Below are 23,996 nucleotides of genomic sequence, written 5' to 3'. Positions count from 1 at the left end.
GTAGTCTGTCCTTACACTTAGCTGGCCTGTGCTGTTACTCAGGCAATGAGTGGAATGAGTCCAAAGGGGGTGAGTGGGGTCAAATCTTTTGTACCAGTGGTTCTTGATTATGCATTATCTGTGTCCTATGGTGAGTTAAGGAATGAGCTGACCCGTCTCTCAAACAGCTGTTTCAGACTGTGCTCTATGCTGGGGGAGGTGAGAAGTCTTGTTAATGGATATTTACTTTGTATTTTTATATTTATTTTATATATATATTTTTGGAGCTCCAGTTTTTCAGCTAGTGATTCTATAGAATCATGCTCATGATGGGTCAGGACACCACAGTTTCTGTAAAATGTATGGTAGGATTTTGCGGCACTTTTTCTGGCCATGTGTGAAGAAAGACACCTCTGTGGGACTTGTCAGCTGACTGGAAAGCCAAATATGGTTATTAAACCTGGTACCCTCTAGCGATTTAAGCTATTAGTCAGCTGTTTTAGTATTTGCTTATTGACTGTGTAAGTCCTCTGTCCCATGCAAAGTCTGGTGGCATGAACTTTTGAGTGTAATGATATGTAGTTAAGGCCATGAAAAAGTTCATTAGGCATCCTGAGAGTTATTCAGAGTGATCGGGGATCCAATTCTTCATCCTACTTGTTGGCCTGAGTTTTGAAACTGTTGGGGGTCAGGAGTAATCAGTCACCACCTTTTTATCCACAGAGTTAAGGTGTTTTGGAGTGTTTTCACGAAATGACTGGGGAGAGGCCCTGCTGTGCTTGCTTTTAGCTGTGGGAGTGATGATGCAGGAAAGCCTAAGTTTTAGCCCAAATGATCTGGTGTTTGGCCATGCCGTCAGGGGTCCATTGTCTGTGTTTAAGATGGGTAGAATGAGACAGATACTCAAACAAATTTAATTGACTACGTGAATGGGTTTAAGCACTGGTTAAATATTGCAGGTGAGCTAGCAAGGGAAACACTGGCTGCGTCCCAGCCTAAAATGAAAGAGAGATATGATTCCCGAGCCGAGTTGCGTGAGTTTATTCCTGGTGACAAAGTCTTAGCTCTTGACCCACTTGTTCGTTCACCTTTCCAATTTGTTAATTTGTTAAGACTTTATTATGAGGAGTCTCCTGGTTTGTCTTATCCTATTTGTCAAGAAAGAGGTGTAGTTGTCAGTCCCGTTTTGGTATTTGGCAAAATGAAGGCCATCTCAAGTGAATGTACCAATGCTGTTCTTGTTCTAGGTGAGGAGTTGCTGTATGAATACCTGAAGAATTCAGAGACCCTTAAGAATTTAAGGTGTCTTCTGGTCCATTTATCAGAAACTCAGGCCTGGGAGTTTGAAGAACCCATTCTCCACCCAGCCCTGTTGCAGAGTGTGTGGAGCATGACACTGAAGTAGCCTTTTTGCCAGTATTATTATAGTTTCTCCTGGAAGGCATGAATGTCTAGATACTGAGGCAGACTACATGCTTAAGCGCAGTATTTTGGTGCCTTTGTCAATGAGTTTAACATCGGATTTAACCGAAGGGTTAGCACCAACAAACGCCCAGGTTCTGTTCTGATTTTTCAAGGGTTGAGAGTGTCACAAAGTCAGACTCTTGTCCTTTACCCCACATGGCATACTGTGTAGACCAGGGTGGTCCTGCCAGTTTGATGTGTTAAAAGGTTACTGACAGATTCCCTTGTCGAAAAGAGCACAGGAAGTGGCAGATTTATTTCCTTCATCTTGGCTGTATTCCTATAAAATAATGCCATTTGATTTGAGAAATGCATCAGCTGCGTTTCAGCACCTTATGAGTCATGTTGTGGCTGGGTTGACAAGTTGTGCAGTATATTTAGATGATTTGGTGGTCTGTAGTGACTTGGTTTACTCACATGCAGAGGTTTAGAGTGCTGTTTGACTGCTTGTCAGAGAAAAAGCTGAATGTGAATTTACTTAGGCAACTGTGACATACCTGTGCTGAGGGCTGGGGCAGGGGTGTGTTGCTCCTGTGCAGGTCAAAGTAGTGGCTAGTTGAGCAGTTTCCACAACAAAGGAATGGTGGGATATTATCTTGGCTTCTGAAAAAATGTCTCCACCATGGTTGTGCCACTCACTAACCTGGCCAAGATTCCGTTTATGTGGTCAATTGATTGCCAAGAAGCTTTTGATAATGGTAAGTCTCTGTTGTGCTCAGCACCTGTTTGACCATCTTTTTGTTTTACAGGTAGTTGCAAGTTCATGTGGGGGCAGGAGCTGTATTAATACAGGCAAATGAGCAGGGAGTTGACAGTCCAGTCAGTTTCTTTTCAAAGGACAAAGCAAACTTTGATTAGTATGTTTCATTTCTTGATTTGTTTGGTTTGCTTAAACCCTTCTTTGTTTAGGGGACAGAGATCCTATGGAGGACTGCGGTCTTAAGGGGGTGGTGTGATGACCCATGGCGCCTGGTTTTCTTTTCCAGCTTGTTGGTGTGGCAGGTCTCGTTTGTAGGCACTGGAGAGCTGGTGTAGCTCGTTTCCATCAGTAGCACTGGCAACAACTGGGACTATTGTGTCAGTGTACTATAAAAGCCCTCAGAGCTGGGTGTGGTGACTCTCTTCCCTGAGAAACTTTTTTGGATTTTGTTTTGGGTTTTTGCACCAAACAACATTACATTCACCATTTATTCTCTCATGCACTCACCTACACCACTTATTATACTGATGCACATATGCCAAGGTTAGAAATTATTTAACTGTGGAAGTAGAGTCATACTTAGAGCTTTCAGGAGATACGATGGAGGAGGGGCAGACATAGGACATACCAGATTTTGAGGAGCCAGTGCAAAATGGGCAAAATAATGACACCACAAATCCATTATGGATTGCCATACAAGACACCTGCCTATGAAAGGAATCTTCTTTCCATGGTAGCTTTTTAGGAGTTTATTTCTTTCCCACTTCTCAGAGACATCAAGATAATTTGTTACTTTGATGGCCTACCTAGTCTTGAAGAATCTATTTCAACTTACTAAATTTTGGCCAGAACTACAAACCAGTTAACTCAGATACTAGGTTATCTAACCATAGATGTGCTGAATGTTTCACTTCCAGAATGTTGTCAGTTTTAATGCTACGTCCAGTGATAAGCATCTCCCTCTTGTTTGTGTTCTGATTATTTTTCTCTAAAACCTGATTACCTGTTTTCTGTTTGATGTAATTAGGGGAACACCCATTTGGTGGTTGCAGCAATGTTGTCCTGTGTTCATCTTTCATGGTAAAAAACAATTTCAACCCAATTTCAGTATACCATAATGCTACTTTCCATTCAGAGATGAGCACCACCGTATGTTTTGTGAGCTCTGACATGTTTTATAATTCTATAATCCAGTTGCCCATTTTCTGTTCGATGTAATCAGAGGATCACCCAGTTGATGTTTGTGGGCAGCATTGTCCTATTTTCATGTTTCATCATTTTCAAAAAAATTATCAGCCCAGTTTCAGCATGATTGAAATTGAATTGATAAAGACAGGAGAGGTATGGTTTAATGCATTTTTAGCATTAATCTAATTGCATAAATTGACAGCTGGTGTGTGTGTGTGTGTGTGTGTGTGTGTGTGTGAGAGAGAGAGAGAGAGAGAGAGGGAGAGAATTCAACTTAAAAGGTTCCCATTTCCCATTCTAGATATCTTAATTTACAAAACTTAAGAGCCCCACATTCTTATTATTATTGGCGGTAGGTGCCGTGACTCTGTACCTGCTCCTACCTGCTCTGATGTCTGGCCCTCTACAGTAAGACTGACTCCCATAATCCTGAGTAAAATCAGTAAAATCATAAAATCTGCCACATCCTGGTCCCTAATTCCTGAAGTATGGACATTGGTTGAAAATGCAAGGTTGTAAGTCCTGCTCATGACTACAAAAGACACTGAATAAGTTTTTTTTTTAGTTTTTTTTTTTACAAGGGGTAAAATTACTGTACATTTCTGAAATGCTAATACATCAATTTTAAATTTAAGTAAGAAACAATTAGAGCTCAAGCAATAGAATCATGTCTGCAAAAAAGTATCACTAGACCTCCATTTTGGCTATAAATATGGAATCTGTCCATGTGCTGTGCTTGCCCAGCACACACAAATGTCAAATCAATAGAAGGCCATGTATGTCCCCTTAATAGTAGAGTAGGAGTCATATATCTCTGGGAATTTGAAACCACCAGAACTCTTTGTTGAGCTGAATGCCCTGGCAATTTCAGTGATCAGGTGATCAGATGATGATCATATGATCAGTTCACCTATTGATGATGGTTATTATATGTCAGAAAAGTCAATTTATTTATAAATTTTATTGCTATGTTAATCTTTTCACTGATAATGATACGGTAACTGTTAGCAAGCATATTAAATGCCTCCCCACAGGCAAGTGAGACCTGAGAATTTCAATTGGCATTTCATTCAATGAGTTCGAGTATGACCGGTACTCTTTCCTGTAGTGAGGAGCTCGAACAAGGAGTAAGACAATTCTCTACTCATACACAAAAAGATGTGAGTGGGGAGACTTTAACTTAGGCTTGACTCCATTAACAACAAACATCCACCCTCTTGAGCCTCCCAGAGCATGAGAAGATAATGAATTCCCATCTATAGACAAACTTTTTCATCAATAGAAAAAATAATTTTCCCCTTTACTGTTAGAAGTAAATTATTTTAAAGCAGCTTTGTCATGGAAAAATTAGGGATGCTGTCCACCTTTAAATAGCCCCCTTTCACTTTATGTGACACCAGATTGAAAGGTTAGGGTCTACACGGGGTTTATTTTCCATCTTTTGTGAGTCTAAGAAAGCTGACATGGGTTAATTACATGGACCACCAAGAAATTGGCAGTAATTTCCCCTGATGGTTGTAAAAGATCTCTATTACTATGAGATGGGGTTTTTTAAACCTCATCCCATAGGCTCTAGCTGCTGTAGCTGGTTCAGCAGTTATTAAATTAACCCAGAGCATCCTAATCCATTCAGTGTATGAACATTTATTTGTAAAGTATGCCACTCTACTTTGTCTCGATCCTTCTATTGGATATTATTACACAACAAGAAGAAGCAACACGTTTTGGGTTCTACACGTTCTTTATTACATTACATTCTTCTTCCTCTTCTTCTTTCAGCAGTCCCCTTTAAGAGGGTTCCCACATTGGATCTCCACCCTATTTCTTGCAACCTATTCTGTCACCCCAACCCTTTCCATGTCCTTCTTCACTACTACTCTAACCTGGCAGCTCCACAGTCAGCATCCTTTGCACACTATATCCACTATTCCTCCCCTAACAAGAAGAAGAAAATAAGCTGTTCAGAAATCTAAAAAATGAGATGCACATGTGTTAACAAGAATATCTGCTATGGGTTTTTTGAAACATCAATCTAATGTTGGGGGGACTTGGGAAGGAGACATTAGAGAAAATGGCTGGGCTTTACAAACTGTGGCAGCATTCTTTAATGCATAGAACTTACAATTCTATAGTATTTATGTATGTATGTATGTGCAGATGTATATACGTGCATTTATTTGTCTGGGGTTTTTTTTGTTTCCATTTTTTTTCTTTTTGCTGTATAAAAATGTTTCTAAATAAAAAGTATCAAAATAATATCTGCTCATGTTTTATAATAGTTGTTCTGGAAAAGATTACAGAAAAATTGTTGCCTTTACTTGATTGCATTGTTGCCCTAAGTTAATTATATTAAAGAAGAAATAGATATAGTGAATGCAATTGAATAATAAAACCTTTTAAACGCTAAGATGGTCTGTGCACATTTATGTTTTTGAGATAAATGCTAAAATTAGATGTAAACATTGGAAAAGAAGTTTGGGGAACCTTCTAAATGTTTTGAAGCGCACGAATGACTGAACCAGATGTAATCCAGCAGTTGTCAGGACACTGGACAAACGATGCAGCACAGGGAAAGCTGGCCAAAGAGGCATCTTGGTTGCACAAAGAAAGAGTGTATGAGTATTTATCTATCTGCATTGTGACTAAACTACAATAATTCAAAAACTGGACACAATTTGACATTTCCAAGTTTAAAAACGTTGTTGTCAAGCTAAACAAAGACCTATTTTGATAATAGATGATATTATTAATGTTAAATCAATGCCACTGATGAGGATATAATTGGGACAGTCCTATTTGTGTTTTCTTCTGTGAGAAAAAACATTCTTCTTTGTGTTAATCTCCCATCAAAACTTGCATCAAAATATAGCCTCCTACTGCCGCCACTGGAGCTTAGGCCTGACTATCAGCTCAGTTGGCCCATTCATTTGTAGCTTAATCTTTTCAGTATGTGGAGCAATTTAGATCGGGCAGCTAGGCCTTGGCCCCTAATCCACAGATCACTCCAGGGCAAATGACTGTCTACATCCAAGAAGGACCCTATCTCTTCCTATTCTCTTGTGATTTACCTCTGCCCATTTTTGTTTTTGTTGGCTCTTCTCTGTTCTGGCTGGCAGCCAGGTGAAGACATGGGGACAGTCAGAAAAATCCAAAGCAAATTAATTCAGACACAGTAAAGCAGAATAGAAGAATGCATGGCAATAAGGTTAAGTAGGTAATGAAGCATTGCATTGGTTTTTGCTATGATCACCCATCCACCTTTTGTCACAGACTTTTTCCACAGCTGGCCCCATGCACAGATACATTTCTCACCTTTCTTCTCTACTATCTTGCTATCATTTGGTAACCTTGCAGTCCACCTTTGAGGTTCATGGGAAATACATACTTAGGATGTAGTGTGGGCATTACAACGATAACCCACATGTCACTCCAAGATACCCCTGACAGCTCTCTATAAACCCACAGTTTTGTCTTCTGTCAGTGTCACCATCCTAACTAAATGCCTGTGATTGCACAGCTCATTGCCAAAGAGAGGTGTCATCCCAGAGATTTATCACCCTACACATGACCCAGTCTCCTTGGTAGTCCACTTGAGGTTCCAAAGTGGACTGACTGTGACTCAGGGCTGTGTATATATATCCATTTGTGAGTGTAATGCTGTGGCTGTCCTTATAAGAGCAGATTTGAGTTTGAGGCAATTTTCATAAAAAGAAATGATTTTAGCGTGCTTTAACTGCACTTTATGGACTCATTGCCTGGTTCACCTGAGATCCCAGGGGCAGAGATTTGTGCCTCAAAGCTGCGAGAGTACAGACACCACATTTTAGATTGCAGTTATTTTGTTTTCCACCCATAAAACCATTCAAACAAACAATACTACTGGCTTTCTTTGTTTTGTGCCTCTGTTTGTTTTACGTTGTTTGATTAACTTTTTTTTGTATAAAGCATTATGTTAGCAAAATAAAAAAGACAAAGACAAAGCACCCCATAGAAAAAAGGGCCTGGGTTTAAATCCACTGACCAGCTGGGGACTTTCTACGTGGCATTTGCATGTTTTGCACCAGATGACTGCCCCTCCCTGAGACCTGGTTCTGCTAGATGTTTCTTGATGATTGATGAGGAACAACAGAAACGCTACAGCAAGGAGTGCCAGGACCTCAGGTCAGGAGGGAGATATCATCATCCCAATCCAAGATTGAGTCTACTAGAAGATGTGAATGCACCACAGGCCTTCAAGATGGCAGCAGTTTAGCCATTACTTAAAAAGCCATCTCTAGACCCAGCAGTCTTAGCTAATTATAGGCCAATCTCCAACCTTCCTTTCATATCAAAAATTCCTGAAAGAGTAGTTGTCAAACAGCTAACAGATCATCTGCAGAGGAATGGTTTACTTGAAGAATTTCAGTCAGGTTTCAGAGCTCATCACAGCTTTAGTGAAGGTTACAAATGATCTTCTTATGGCCGCTGACAGTGGACTCGTTTCTGTGCTTGTCCTGCTTGACCTCAGTGCAGCGTTGGATGCTGTTGACCATAATATCCTATTAGAGTGATTAGAGCATGCTGCAGGTATTACAGATACTGCACCACAGTGGTTTGTATCATATTTATCTAATAGACTCCAATTTGTTCCTGTAAATGGAGAGTCCTCTTCATACACTGAGGTTAATTATGGAGTTCCACAGGGCTCAGTGCTAGGACCAATTCTGTTCACATTATACATGCTTCCCTTAGGCCAGGGGTGTCAAACTCAAATACACAGTGGGCCAAAATTCAAAACTGGAACAAAGTCGCGGGCTAACGTTAATATTTATTGAAATATATTTATTCCTCCAGATATAAGAATGAATCTTTTCTTATGGACTCAAACACGTTTTGCTGAAAAACTGAATATGGAACAAGCAAAGCTTAATACTAAACAATATATATATTAGCTGTATAATACCAGTAGGCCAGCTCTAATAGTAATTTGGTATGGCTTTGCGGGCCAAATGTAATTAGGGCCAGAGTTTGACACCTATGCCTTAGGCAGTATCATCAGAAGACATATTCACATTTTCACTGCTATGCAGATGACACCCAGTTCTATCTGTCCATGAAGCCAGATAACACACACCAATTAGTTAAACTACAGGAATGTCTTTTGTTTTTTTGCTAGGATGATTGACTGATAAATACCTAACTGCTGTATGTTAATGTCTGTCTGTCTGTTCAACAAAGTATGCTGTAAAATGTGATATGCCTTAGATCTTTGTAGATAAATAATAATTAAGTTCATAAATGGTAAGGATTAATTATTTACAGTCCATCATTAACACAGATCCCGATTCAAGTCTCAGATCAGCTTCTTGTGCCAATTCTTAGAACCAAATCCACGAGCATGGCAGTTTTGTTACTGCTTTTTGAATTTTTTGCCCTATAATGACGTCTGCTTTTGTAGTCATTTGTGAAATAATGAATATTTTCGTGTTCTTAGACTTAGCTCATCCTGTAAACACTCACTCATCCTACATGTATGGGTGAATTAAATGAAGCAGTGACTGCTGTTACAATTAGTGACAACTGCATCCATTTGTGATTGTAGCTGGATACTTCCCAGCTGCAGAATCGCAAACAAGTCACATTAGTCATCTTAATGGCAACAATAGTGGGCTGGTATTTGCATTGGAGAAATGATATTGGAACAAAGTCATATAAAAATATCACTCACTTGGCAGCAGAACTACATTGGACAACATTTACTTTCAAATATAGCCTACTTTCAGTAAAGAAACAAGAATTGATTCAGAAATATGAACTTTAGGCTGCCAGTTTAGCTCACAGGGTGAGGAGGCGACCATGCAGCGGCCTGGATTTAACTCTGACCTGAGGTCCTTTGCTGTTTGTCTTCCCTCACTTTCTCTCCCCGCTTTCCTGTCCTCTCTTCTCTATGCTATCAAGTAAAGGCAAAAAGAAGTGTGAAATTATACAGCAGTTTTACCCTGGTTTCAGTTTGTACTCGACATTGGAAACAAAATTACTCATGTCTATGCAGCTTAGAAAGTGCTTTTCTTAAAATGAGATGTATAGACGCATTACAGATAGAATGGGGATATTCAGCTGTGTACAATTTGTGCCTATATGTCTGGGAAATTAAAATACAGATCATTGTGCAGCTCAGTACAATGCATATCACATAGTAACAAATTAGACCAGCGGCATGATGTTTTGCGATTAATGTTGACAGAACAAACAGAGGCTGAGGTATTTTTAGACTTTGTTTGCAAGCTAAATTACTTTTCTAATTTTTTACATTTCCTTTTCCCCCCATTATTATTAGGTTCATAATTTGGTGGACAGACAGCTTTTTTAATAGATTTGGCTCTAGTACATATTTTAAATGGACTTTAAATAAAAAAAACATGTGACTGAAGTGCAGACTTAAATTAAAACTTTAATTCAAGGTGATTAGCAAAAAAATAGTACATTAACTGCTTGGGAATTACAGACATCATCTGTTTAGCCAATTTAATTCAAAACTTACACATAACATCTTTTTTCATAGTGTAATCTTTATGTTCTGGGTGCTGCTCACGTGATGGTGATGAATGGTAAATGGCGCTTTACTTAGTCCCTAAGGACTCCAAAGCGCTTTACACTACATTCAGTCATCCACCCATTCACACACTGGTGATGGCAAGCTACATTGTAGCCACAGCTGCCCTGGGGCGCACTGACAGAGGCAAGGCTGTCGGACACTGGCGCCACTGGGCCCTCTGACCACCACCAGTGGGCAACGGGTGGAGTGTCTTGCCCAAGGACACAACGACCGAGACTGTCGGAGACGGGGCAAACTGCCTACTCTTGAACCACGATCGATGAGGAAGCGTAGCTCTAAACAGAAAGCCCGGTCCACCACTAACCCATTTATGTTTCTAACTACTTTCCACGCTCGGCAACACACCCACTGAGGAACAAACTCTGGTAATTGTCAATTCTGTTTTGAGAAGTGTAAAGTTAGAGACACCAGCAACCATAGTCAACTGTCTTCCAGGGGACAGAACAGGTGACATTGAGGGAAATTTATAACTACTGGCTAAGGGTAAACATAAATTCCATAAAATTATAATTCATGTCAGGAGTAATGACACTTGGTTATGCCAGTTGGAGAGCACTAAAATTAATATTTAATAAGTGTGCAACTTTGCCAAAAAAAATGTGGGACTCTGAATTTTTCTCTGTTCCCCTCCCCAACTAGATCAGGAGTGACATGTTTAGCTGCAAGCAGAACTCTTAAACGTGCACCTTAAAGCAGATGATCTGTAAGCTGGAGAGGAAATGGCATCTCACTAATTTAGAAGTTCATTATTTAGCCTGAAAAAATAGTTTGCTCCTTTACAAAACATCTAGAACATCTTACTATTCATGACTGATAGAAAAAAATATGAACAACCCTAGGTTTCTCTTTAGTACTGTAGCCAGGCTGACAAAAAGTCAGAGCTCTGTTGAGCCAACCAATCCCTAAAGTACTCTTCACACACTAAGGTTACCAATTATGTTATCATGAGAAGGCATAGCATACATTTTCACTGCTATGCAGATGACACCCAAATTTATCTATCCATCAAAACACATGATAACACACACCAATTAGTTAAACTGCAGGAATGTCTTAAAGACATAAAGACCTTGACAGCCTCAAGGCATTACCTTGGCCTCCAGTAACACTGTGAGGAACCTTGAAGTAATTTTTGACCTGGATATGTCCTTCAGTGCACATATTAAACAAATATGTACGACTGCTTTCTTTCTTTTGGCCAGAGGGGCCGATGGCGCAATATGGCAGCCTCGCTTCTGTCAGTCTGCCCCAGGGCAGCTGTGGCTACAACTGTAGCTTGCCTCCACCAGTGTGTGAATGTGAGAGTGAATGAATAGTGGTATTGTAAAGCGCTTTGGGTGCCTAGAAAAGCGCTATATAAATCCAATCCATTATTATTATTATCATTATTTCATTTGTGCAACATCTCTAAAATTAGAAACATCCTGTTTTAGAATGATGCTGAAAAACTAGTTCATGCATTTATTACTTCTAGGCTGGACTACTGTAATTCATTATTATCAGGATGTAACAAAAACTCCTCGAAAAGCCTTCAGTTAATCGAAAATTAGAGCACTTCGCTCTCGCACTGCAGGCTTACTTGTTGTTCCTAGAGTATTTAAAAGTAGAATAGGAGGCAGAGCCTTCAGTTTTTAGGCACCTCTTCTGTGGAACCAGCTTCCAGTTTGGATTCGGGAGACAGACACTAGCTCTAATTTTAAGATTAGGTTTAAAACTTACCTTTTTGCTAAAGCATATAGTTGGGGCTGGACCAGGTGACCCTGAATCCTCCCTTCCTGAGTGAAAAAAGTGACTGAAGAAGAAACACTCAATGCATCATGGGGATCCCCCAGCAGCCTAGGCCTATTGCAGCATAATAATGTGTTTATAAACCTCTCCACATTCAGTTGCTAATTATTATCAATCCCTGTCTCTCTTTCACACAGTGTCTTTGTCCTGCTTTCTATCCCTCACCCGAACCGGTGGTGGCAGATGGCTGCGTCTCCCTGAGCCTGGTTCTGCTGGAGGTTTCTTCCTGCTTAAAGGGAGTTTTTTCTTCCCACTGTCGCCAAAGTGCCAAAGCAATTGCTCATATGGGGTCATAAGATTGTTGGGGTTTTCTCTGTTTTCTTTGAATTGTTGTAGGGTCTTTACCTTTCAATATAAACCATTCTGAGGACACTGTTGTTGTAGTTAGGTGATGCATAATTAAGACTGAACTGAATTGAAAAAAACTAAATTTAACAACATCTAACCAAGTTAAAAAAAAAAACACTCTAGAAATGCCTAGAAATGGAAAAGCAAACAGCTATTTCGAAAAAAAAGTAAATGTATATTTCATCCATAGCCTGACAGACATTAAGCATCTACTCATGAACACTTTGCTCTGTTGGGCTAAACACTCAATTGAGGGTGAGACCAGAAGGCTGCATAAAGTCTTAAGGGTGGAGATGGACAGTCCACATACAATAACAGAGGAAAGCATGTCAAAACTCCAGAATTGATAAAGTCTCCTAAGGTTCAGCAAGAAAGAGAATCCAAATGTGGGACTAACAGGAAAGGCAAGTAAATGCAAAACTGACCGTTTTATTAAAGTAGGAGTCCACGAGAAGGAAAAAACAATGTAAAACAATAATAAAAGTTTATTAAATTTCAATAACTTACAAAACATGAACTGACAGACACTAGGGACATCAAACTGACACCACACATTCAAACATTGAAGGAAGACCAAGGCTATAAATACACGTGAAGCAATCAAAGAGTTTCAGGGAGAAACACCAGCGAAACAAGACAGAACTGAAACTAATCAAGGAAATAACAAAAGAATTAAAATTAAATACACACAAACAAACAAATGACTACCAAAATAAATCTGGAAAGGAAAACTGAAACACTGAATATGTAGAACTTGACTGGCAGGGAAAACAAAGGGAACAAGTCCTGGAACTGATAGAGTACAAAATAAACACTTGAAAATAAGGAGCCACCAATAATCCAAACTCAATTCTGCTCGATATTAGTTTTATCTCTTTATAAGCGTATTGGTGCAACTCTCCACAACAGTCCCAGTTTCATATGTGGCTCCTTGGGGGAAATTAATTGCCCACCCCTACCATAGAGTCTGGTGAATAAAAGAGAATACAACCCTGAGGAACAATTATACTCTAATAGAAATAGTATAAGTATATAAGTATAAGTATAAGACAAAAGACCATATGAAATTCAAAATCTTCAAAAAAAGAAAATAAAAACAGTTTAAAAAATTTAAATATTTAATATTTAAAAAATATTGAGAATTCCACACTCAACAATCTGAATCCAAAGTACAATTTGACTACAGCACATAGTTTCTGGATCAACGGCAGCAGCTGAGAACTTCAGAAATTACATATGTTCATCATTATCAAATCAATAGTTTGAAACTAATAGACAAGAATGTGTTTGTGTGACACATACATAAGTGTGTGTGTGTGTGTGTGTGTGTGTGTGTTTCTTTAATCTTACTATTTCTGATATACTGGAATTTGTTCTGAAAATGCATCTGTGGATATTTGTCTGTGTGTTGTCAGTCTTGTCACTGAATAATGGTTTCAGATGGCCTAACCATTAAGAGGTTATCCCTCTGGAGACCGCCGTGCGATGACTCCATCCCTCCTGTTCATTACTGCACTGCTGTCAAAACCTCTGGCAGCACTTCAGCTGACCGAAGGCACCCCACCTCCTCCATTCCTTCTTTCACCTCCAGTGTGACTCTTGCTTGCTCTCACTTTCTGTCAGCTCCAGTCGGTCTGACAGATCAGGAGGTAAGGTTGCCATGGCAACTTATCCATCCATGGATTGTTCCCTACTATCACAAACTCTTTGGAATACAGAAAAACAGAAACATATGCCAAGACAAAATAAACTTCGGTAAATTCCTTGTTTAAGCTGAACTATAGGAACAGACGTGTCTCTGTCAGATTTTCCATCATGCTTCTTTTGTTGGCAAAGTATTATAGGCTAGCAATAATGAAATTCTGCAGGGAAGAAGTGACATCTTCAGGTTTTTAGGCTATAGATGAGAGGAAGGGAAGGATTGTTTCCAGTGTTGTCAGTGTGTGACAGCACACACATGCACAGAGAGTCAAATGTTCATGCAAAACTACTGACATATATTACAAGCAGATCAGTTTTAGACATCTCTGAGGGAGAGACTTTCACTCAAAGCAGAGATACTACATTAGCCAAACCATTTATATTATTCACATTATTCTCTGCTCTTGGCATTCAGGTTTGATCCCTGCTCTTCGGTAACTGAGCTTTGTCCTGTCCTCAGAACAGGACTTTTAAATTTTGAAGAAAATATGGCTCTTGGCTGATCAAACAGCCATAAGTTGCCAGGTGATGTTATTCATTTACACAGTAATACATTTGTGGCCGTGAACGGCTTTCAAAGGACAGACAGTGCTACCAGGTATATTAAAAGCGCTGTGATCACCACATCGCTTTGGTTTAGACATGAGAGGACAAGTGTACGTGCACTGGAGTTAACTCTATCAATTTACCACAACAAGCTTTGGGAGTAAAGACACTCCTCCCCACAGTCCAAACTAAAACAGATAAGTTTGTGTTTGTTTTTCTGCCGACATACCAATTCACCTGGGGTACCTGAAAAGTTCCTAAATCTGGAGAGTTTCCCTTCTTTGGAAAATATTTGCATTAGCCAGGACTAATTACACACAGGTTCACACCCCTATAATCACTGACTCTGTCTAATATCTTGACAGGACAATTAGTTAAAAAAAGATGTCATACAAGGTGAAGTTGACCACTGATCAATCTCCTTCTAATCGATTTATGGATAACGACGTTGACTGATGACTGCAAAAAGCTCTTACAGGTAGCTTATTGACATGCTGTACTGAGTGAGTGACTGCTTACTGAGAATCATTTTCTAGGATAATCAACCTGCTTGCCGGCTTATTGATAGTATAAAGGGCTAAATATAGAATATAGCTGTAATGAATAGGGATATTTAAAGCATGGCTACTGAGTGTCTCATAAAAAACAAAACAAAACAAACAAAAAACATACAGAGTGATTGTGACTTCTGTGTTACCAAACAATGAGGTGAGCTGGGATGGGAGCCTGTCGTTCAGCTAAATCAAATTTTTAAGTTCTCACAGTGAATATTTTAGCTTTAGCTCAGACGCATGAACACTTGTAAAGTGTTACACTGGTCACAGTGTAAAGAGAGTAAAGAAAAAACAACATTTACACCAGGTTTTAGTTCATTAAAGTTAAATAATTAAAATCAGTTAATTAGAGCTGTCAGCAACTGATGGTGTCGAGCAATAAGTGGAGCTCATTTAGAGAGAGTATAACAGGAGCCTACACTTCTGTCGATGCCTATTGAGTGCAAGAGAAGCTACAGATGGGCACCATCTAATACTAATTTTGAGCTTTGTCATATTTAATTTCATATATATATATATATATATATATATATATATATATATATATATATATATATATATATATATATATATATATATGGCATTTCATAAAACAAACAGATAAGTCTCTATCGCCCTCTTTTGGTGATGTTATTTAAACACACATCAAAAGTTGTATGGAACACTGAAACACAGTTTGCCATGGCAGCCACAAATGCTGGTTAAGGCTTTATCGTGCAAAGAAGAAACAATAGAAGTCCATCCATCTTCTCTGTTTCAAAGCTAATTTAAAATGGGCTGGAGGAAGAAGAAAACTATTCTGTAGTCAGATGAAATAAAATTAGAAATTATTCTTGGAAAAGAGTAAGTTAAAAAGGGACCATCTGGAATTTTATCAGGACTCATATCAGGTCTGCATTTGCAGTCTAAGCAGTCTTTTTTTTAATACCTAATGATATATAGGTATAGGTAGGTAGATTTAGGCTGCCATAGCCTGTAGAGGTCTGCATGGATAAGCCTCACCAGACCATCACTGATCCACCACCAAACTGGTCGTGCTTAATGATGTGACAGACAGCATAATGTTCTCTATGAATCTCCAAAACCTTTTAGTTCGCTAGTGGTAGATTTTCCAATTCTGGTATTCACTGCAAATGTCATTCAGGTTTTACGGTGCCAGGCAGATAGCACAGATCTACTAGAGGACATCAGGCCCTCAGACCACCCTCATTAAGACTGTTTCTGATTGGTGAGAGACATTCACACCAGTGCTAGAGGCCATTTTGTAGGGCCCTGGCAATGATCATCCTGTTCTTGCTTGCATAAAAGGAGAAGATACCCGTTCTTCCGAGGACCTTAAGGTCCTTTGTCCAGTGTGAGTTAACACACTCAGTTGGACTTTTTGTGGTGCAGACTGCTGTCAGCCTGGCAAGTGAGAGTTCCTCTCCAGCCTGTGAAGAGAGCCCAATGTGAGTTTACACACTCAGTGCTTTCTAAAGTTTGTGTATGTAGACTATAAATATATTTATATATAAAAAATTCACATCCATTTAACCGCTACAGCCAATAGTAGTGGTTTTAATGCTCATTCCCTGTTATGAATTTAGCAAAGTAAAGTTCAGCACACGTTTTTCCCTGACCCTAAAGAGTACTGTTCTAGAAGCACACTCAACACTAGCATTCAGTAACTTGAACAGGACTAATTTCATTAATTGGAATCATTTATGAGTCTTGTTTTCGGGGGAGAACACAATAAGCTGTAATGAGGCCCGTTTGAAAGGAGACCCATGACTTTCATGCCGTCTGGAAGGGCAGGCTGTGTGAATACACAATCACAGGTGTAGGCTGACCCTCACTGTAAGGTCATGACTGAGCTTGGTTTCATGATATGACTCGTGTCTTGATCAATCATTTAGCACATCTTGTCAACTTAAACCTGGTGTTGACCTGGGCTCTCAGCCAGCATAGCCGAGTATCACTCGCTCTCATTAACTCTATAACAACTAAAGTAAGAGCAGGAGTGGAATGAAACTGGAGGAGCGAACTTCACCAACTGAGAGTATAATCCCTGCTCGTTTGGCAGTCTATCTCTCTCTTTCTTCATCTTCTCCATTACAGAGCCTGAATCTCATGTGTGTCCAAGTGTCTGCATCACAGACCCCAACCAGGACTCAATATAAGAGAAGCTTTGTCACGTCTGAACCACTTAGAGGATGAGCAATAGCCTCAGCTCCCTTAAGACATAGCATTCGACTGAGAATAAGATCTGGGAGCAGGCCTGTTTAGCCACAAGTAGCATCTCCACCTCTTCAACCCGGATTCCCAAGAGCCTCTTAAAAGATGTTGCACAGTTTTCTCTCTCTTAAAAACAGCTTAGTTTAGCATGTAGCAGTGGCTGGCAATTGTTGGGAATATATTTTTTAATTCTATCACCAGCTGCTGTAAAAAGGAACCACAGCACAACAGCAGATACCACACAAAGGAGTGCATTTTAGTAAAATGCTAAACCGTGTATTTACCACAGCAGCACAAAATATAAACAATCCCTGTCAACATAATTTCCCCCAGAGTCAAATGTTCAGTCATTATATCTGGTTTTTTGTAACAGTGGCCATAGTAGGAGTTAAATTTGGCAAATTTTTGGTCCTTGAATTTACTCAGATGGGAATTCTAAGAGAGGATCTTTCCTAACAAGTTTATCCTGCTGTTATGCCAAAGTGTTGTTTCCTGCCAAGAAGTGATTTCTAGTCTTATAGTGTTATAAATGACTTGTTGGCCAATAACCTGTCAAACAAATCTCATGAATGATTTCACGTTATTTAGAGCCAAAAGAAACATTCCTATTACACGTTAGAAGCTATGAATAGTTTTAGGCAATGTCACTTTTCTATCCTTTGTTTATCCAGTACTTGTTCTTTTATCTCATTGGGATTAAAAACATGTCTTTCAAGAGACCTGAACAAGCAAAATATTAGAAATATTAGTATTTTTGGCCACTGATCACTTTTTGAAGCAACACTTATTTTCTGATGTTGCCTCTCATTTCAAAAGAGAAGTGGTAGATGCTATCAGGAGTAAACAGTTGTCACCCAGTGCCTTGAACAGTTGTTTAATATTTTACAATCAATCCATGCTAAACTACCATCTGCTCCTTCCACAGGCTCCTCCACTCCTGCTTAGTCAGCTGTTCCAGTATCCACGACAACCTCGACAACCTCTTGCTCTTGGTGCTATTTGGTGGGGGGTAGGTTGCTGTGGTGTTTTATTGCTCCACTGCTGGGGTGGAAGGGGTTCTGTTCTGCATTTGGAGCTAAGGTACATCTAAGCTCTGGGATCACAGAAAAAGATTGAATAAGGAGTTGGAGACTGCCATTCATTGTGTCATTGCCACTTCATTCTGGAGTTGACAATTGTGCTGACAATGCCCATAACACATTGATGTCCTTTTGCTACTGGGCTGTTCAAGTTGACGCCATTTTCAGAGGTGCAGGCACACCTGGGAACAGACTAAGTTTGCCTTAATTCCACTGCTGACTACAATTGTTGCTTGCCTAACCAAGGCACTTTCTATTGTAAGGTAGAGATGCTACAATAATACAGAGAAAACCCCCCAACAATCAGATGATCTCGTAGGGATGGGAATCGAGAACTGGTTCTTAGAGAGTACTGGTTCCTAGTAGTCCAATTCCTCAGAATTATTAGTTTGCTTGCCTATCAATCAGGCTAATTGGTTCTTGCACTCACGCTACATTTAGCTGGTTTCAGTTTATTTGTCTGAGGAGGGAAATCGTGGCGCAGTTGCTCAAAAAAAAAAAAAGAGTGCGATGGTAAAGTGCATCCAGGCCAGAAACAACTGCATAATGCTGCTAAGACAACTTTGGCTCATTGCAACTACCTGCACAGCTCTCTTGCACAGCATGTGGAAAAACATGCTAATGCTTAGCTAGCCAAGAGCCCAGAGTGATGTTAAAGCTCACTGTATGCTGACCCCAGTCCAGCAGCCAGACCCTGTTCATGTTTCTACAGTAGAATCACTGTGCCATCACTTTAAAGTCTCTTTGTGCTTTTGTGCTGGTTTTCATCTTTGGTTTGTGCTGTTGGCTTTGTGTTCTACTTGTGTAATACTAAGAGTAAGATCGTGTGTTTCATCATTAGGATAGGGATCTGTGTTTGTGCGTAGGACTGTAGCCCATTGCTTTATATCGCTGAATGGTTATTATGACACAATGCTTTCAGGTCATTTCACAGAGTAACACGAAAGTAATGTAATGAGTAGTATAACAAATTAATATCTCCTGGGAGTAACAATGTACTGCATTACTTTTAAGAAAAAGTACTCTGTTTAATATGTGTAACACTGATCACAACAAAGAAGGGAAATACTGCCAACATGAACAAACATTTGATTAATTAATTTCAAAATGTAATGTCTAAATTCTTATCAGTTCTCATCCCTACCTATGAGCAAGTGCTTTGGCGATAGTGGGAAGCAGAAACTCCCTTTTAACCAGAATAACCTCAGGGAGGAGCGGCCGTCAGCTGCAAGTGGTTGAGGATGAGCGGGGGAAGAAAAACATCAGACAGGCATACCCCTGCTACACTCAAAAAAATGAAACGTTGACTTTAATTAAAATTATTTTGTCAACAGGTTCCACGAAATTGAATTATGTTAGTTTAAAGCAAAAATCTTTAGTTCATCTAATTTAAAAAAAACTACTTAAGATTAACAAGACATATTTAAGACTAACTAAATCAAGTTATGTTGTATGAACATAGATGATATATTTACAGGTTAGATAGTTTAGATTAGTTACTTCAACACATTTCTTATTTGTGGCAGTAAAATGTTAAATTTAAGTTAGATTAATTCAAATATTATATTTTCAGCCACCTTGTGCTTTATTAATTAGTTTTACATAAATCTATTTTGTCAACAGGTTCCACACAAATGAATTAAGTACATCCAACTTATTTTTTAAAATTTCTTTTATTGCCAACACATTCAGTGAGCATTTGTGTAAACCCAGTCCAAAATAAAACACAACAGCTCATTAGGGTTAGTAATTAACAGTATGTAGACAGATGCAACATCAAGACTTTAAATTAAATGTCTGTATCTGCCAGAAATAGAAGAAAAGAAAACAACCATTGAAGATCACATAACACATTGATAAGATGACACTTGAGTTATGCACATGTGATGCTAGTAAGGTCTGTGGAGTGTTTTTTCTTTTAGTGTCTAAAATGAATAGCAAAGTTGCTATTTGCAATGATTGCTTAGGGTCAGTCCAGTAACACAACGCCAATGAAGTGCTTTCCTTTAACAATGCAAAGTGAAGTGTCCACCTCAACAGCCACAATTTAAAAAAAATTAATGTAATGATAATAATGATAATAATAATAATAACAATAATAATAGTAATAATAATAATAATCAGTCCACTGATATTAGCAATCAAAGAAAATTACATCACCATCCCAAATAAAACTTTAACAAAACATGCCAACATTATGGTCTAACAATAAAACAGCTTGTCAGCGTTCAGTTTTTTTGCAACAGCACAGCAGTAACCATTTAACACTTGCCACTGTCAACATTTATTTTACCAGTGTTTGGGCAAAAAACTTCAGTTGTAAACATTTTAACATGGAAACAATTGTTCGTCTTTAAAAGTCCGCAAAATATACATTCATCCTGCATTCCTAACTTACCCTTATTCTTAGTATGTATTGCAATTACCTTTACAATGCACACAATGTAACACAAACTGAATATGAACATATTTCCACCTCATAACAATATGCCTTGAACGCTAATATACACACCACCCTTCAACATTTCTGGTGCAGTATCATCTCTCAATTAAATCCTTTAAATCTCAATACTTTTGATGGTCTCTTACTAGCCCCCCCACAAGAGTAAAATCTCTCAAATTGTAGTAGTTTACAAACTTTTCAAAATGTTCTAAATTTCTCTTAAATGTAATTTTCCCTTTATCTGTCATTTACAAATTACCATTTTATTCCCATTCAGCCTCCGAAAAACTTCTGTCCATCTGACAGAACATTCATCATCCAAATTAAGGGTTGGCTTATTCATTCAGTTTATTCTTGAGCATCTGTATCTTGGTCAAGAGTCTGCTGACGTACAGATGAAGGAAGAGCTTCTGAAGTACTTCAAAGAAAGCTTTCAGTCTCGAGGTTAACTGAGATTCAGTGCATATATCCCACCCATTAAGAGTGCACATGCAGAGGCCAGGTCTTCCAGGTCATGCAGGACACACTAGATGGTTATACCCACATCGGCTGGAGGAGTGCTGGCATCAGCTCTTCTGATGGTAAAGAGAGCAAGGGTAATTTGTTCCAGCTCCCTCTGAACAGCTGTAGCTTAGACACAAAAACATAGAAAAATGGCATCCAGTTTTAAAAAAAGAAAGAAAAAGGGCCAAAGCTACCCTTTAATGAAGTAAACACAATATTAGGAACATGCACCCCAGTGCGCCACTATTTTAGACTACAGATTCAACGATGAATATAAATAGTTTGGGTATACAAGAAGATTTCCCAAAACATTTAAACAGGTTCCATGCAAATTACAACAACAACATTACAACATGCAACAACATTAGTTATTCAAAATTTGGTTTAATACAGATAAAAAAACTAAACTAAAATTACCAACCAATTATTCTTTGAAGAGGATGCTTGGGTCTTCATTCAGGTAAAAAGGTAGTGCCCTGAGGACACACTCCCTCCCCTTTTCAATAGTTTCCTTCTGTAGAGAGTGGCAGAGATACAGGAAGAGAAAACAGAAATACTTTAGGATGACACAAACTCACATTATACGTAAAATGAATGACATATCCACTGCACATATAGACATGAACACAAGACCAACTAATCATCACATGGACATGAATAGTTAACCTGTTGGGCAGGGTTTCCACCACATTATATATGTCCATAATGGAGGTATAGACAAACTAATACATCATCTTTTTTGCATTCAAAACATAACATAAAAACATTCACTTCTGGTTTAACCTAAATCGAGGGATCAGATTTTACATATATGTTTAGGTAATTTAAGTTTTCCAACGTTTTGAGTACCAAACTTTGTCTTGCTTAATATAAATGTAAGTGCACTGTGCAGCTACCATACACTAGCTGTTTAAACTTGAAAATGATCTTATTAGCCATAATATTTTGCTACCAACAGAATAACTTACCTGTGTGGCAGGGGCCAAAGTTTGTCTAATTTTCTTCCCTGCAACGCCTCCTTTTTTCTTGAAGACTTTTATGAGCTGGTCAGTGTATTGGTCAAGTTGTGCAAAAAGCCTTGGAACAAGTGGAGCAGTAGTAATCCTCACAAATTCTGCTTCCACCTGAAAACATGTCAACAAACACAACATACTGTACTGTAAATATACATACTATATGTACACATATACATACTTTAATAACTAAAACTAATGTAGAAAGACCTCATTAAAGCTATAATTTTAACACAAACATTTACACAAAATGCTAAAGGAGCCATTACAGCTTTTATTGTTATTTATCAAGTTCCAAAAAATATTGATCACAGCTGATCTGAAAATAATTTCATGCCTCAGGCCCCTGAACTGCAACCTTTACAATGGTTCAGATCTGGAGAAGAAATAACAGGGGCATGGGATGGGTCACTGAAGAAAACTTAACTTATAAAACAGTTTTGTTTTTAAAAGTATAACAGTTCACATACCACATACAAGCTCAGCAGTACCACATACACCACATCAGTATAGGAGGGAGCAGGTAAAGGCAGGATCTGAAATTTATAAAGTAAAACAAGAAATTCATTATTTCAAGAAGCAAATTATTGTTTGAATTACAACTTAATAAAATACTACTCAGAAGAAAAGCAAGAGATTGACACTGCCATGTGCTAACTTTCTATAGAAGCAATTATCACCAGGTCTGTCGACCTCCATTGTCTGTCCACTCATATGTCTTGAATAATTTTATTTAAAAATTTAAGTGTGTACTTTCACAAACTGTAATTTATAACTATGTTGATATGCATAACTCCGCTAGGAAACATGCTGTATTTACAGACCATTTTTACATAATACCGATTACTGATAGAGCATAACAATGGTGTCACAGTGGCTTTCGCCCTTGACTTTTTGGATTTTAAATGTCACTTTATGCTATCCTTGCTATCCTATTCGATATTTCCGACTCTCGGATTACAGAAAAGGAATCCCAAGAAAGCAAATGGAAAAATAACCCCTTGAAAAAATAACCCCATGAATCCCTGTAGCTAATCCCTTAATAAAACAAAAAACAATAAAAATGTTTCTTACACAGTCTACAAAATAAGCATGTCCAGGACCCAGTAAAACTAATGTAGAACAAGCGCACGCAAACGATATAACATGTCTTGTAAGACAAACGCAAAATATAACCATGCTCAACATGTAGATACTACACAACATAGTCAAAGAAAAAAGGGGTCTTACCTCTCAAAGAAACAGCAACTTGGCGCCAAAACAGCGTTTTTCAATTAAATTTGAAGTCTTGCGCATGAGCAGGCCCAAGCCGTGAAACCTTCTTGTTCTTCGCGGTTTCATTACAACTGTTTTTGCATTACTGCCACCTTGTGGATATACAAGGTATATCGATCCTAATTGACTTAACTTAAATGTTATGCCATCAAGTAACACATTAGTATTATGTACGTTGAATAATAGACACAATTACGTAGACTTGATTAGAAAAACATATGTTAACTTAACAAAAACATATATTTTAAGTAAAATGAAAATAAATAATTAATATACACTGAACAATCCACCTCATTCATTTTTTTGAGTGTAAATGGCATCACAATGTACCAAAATGAACATCAGGTTCTCTTCCGTAACATCTCAAACTAGTGACCGAGTCAATAAACTCATAACGAAAGTTGTTAGGGCACATCTTTAATTATTGGTTTCACTTTTGGACCCTCTATCTTTTATTAATAGTTTCTGCACTCAAAAAAATAACTCTTTGAATAAACATGAAAATGATTAAATTGCTTTATTTTAGCGTTATGCAATTCTTTTATTCCAACTTAATGTACTTGAGTTGGACCAACTTAATTAATTAATGATGAACCAACTTATTT

At 38.4% G+C, this 23,996-nt stretch overlaps 1 long non-coding RNA gene across 1 annotated transcript; it reads right to left on the bottom strand.

Moving 5' to 3' along the window:
• Nucleotides 1-20,562: 20,562 nt before the first annotated feature.
• LOC120723518 lies at nucleotides 20,563-23,696 on the bottom strand. Its single transcript, XR_005693763.1, has 5 exons — nucleotides 23,347-23,696; nucleotides 22,587-22,652; nucleotides 22,072-22,227; nucleotides 21,525-21,617; nucleotides 20,563-21,229 (listed from the first exon to the last, which is right to left on the bottom strand). It is a non-coding gene; the product is annotated as an uncharacterized LOC120723518 (long non-coding RNA).
• Nucleotides 23,697-23,996: the final 300 nt, after the last annotated feature.

The sequence above is a fragment of the Simochromis diagramma genome, unplaced genomic scaffold, assembly GCF_900408965.1.
Source record: "Simochromis diagramma unplaced genomic scaffold, fSimDia1.1 OVJJ01000680.1, whole genome shotgun sequence".
Taxonomy (NCBI): Eukaryota; Metazoa; Chordata; class Actinopteri; order Cichliformes; family Cichlidae; genus Simochromis; species Simochromis diagramma.
The sequence above is the reverse complement of the archived record's forward strand: the minus strand, read 5'-3'. Positions and strand labels throughout refer to the sequence as shown.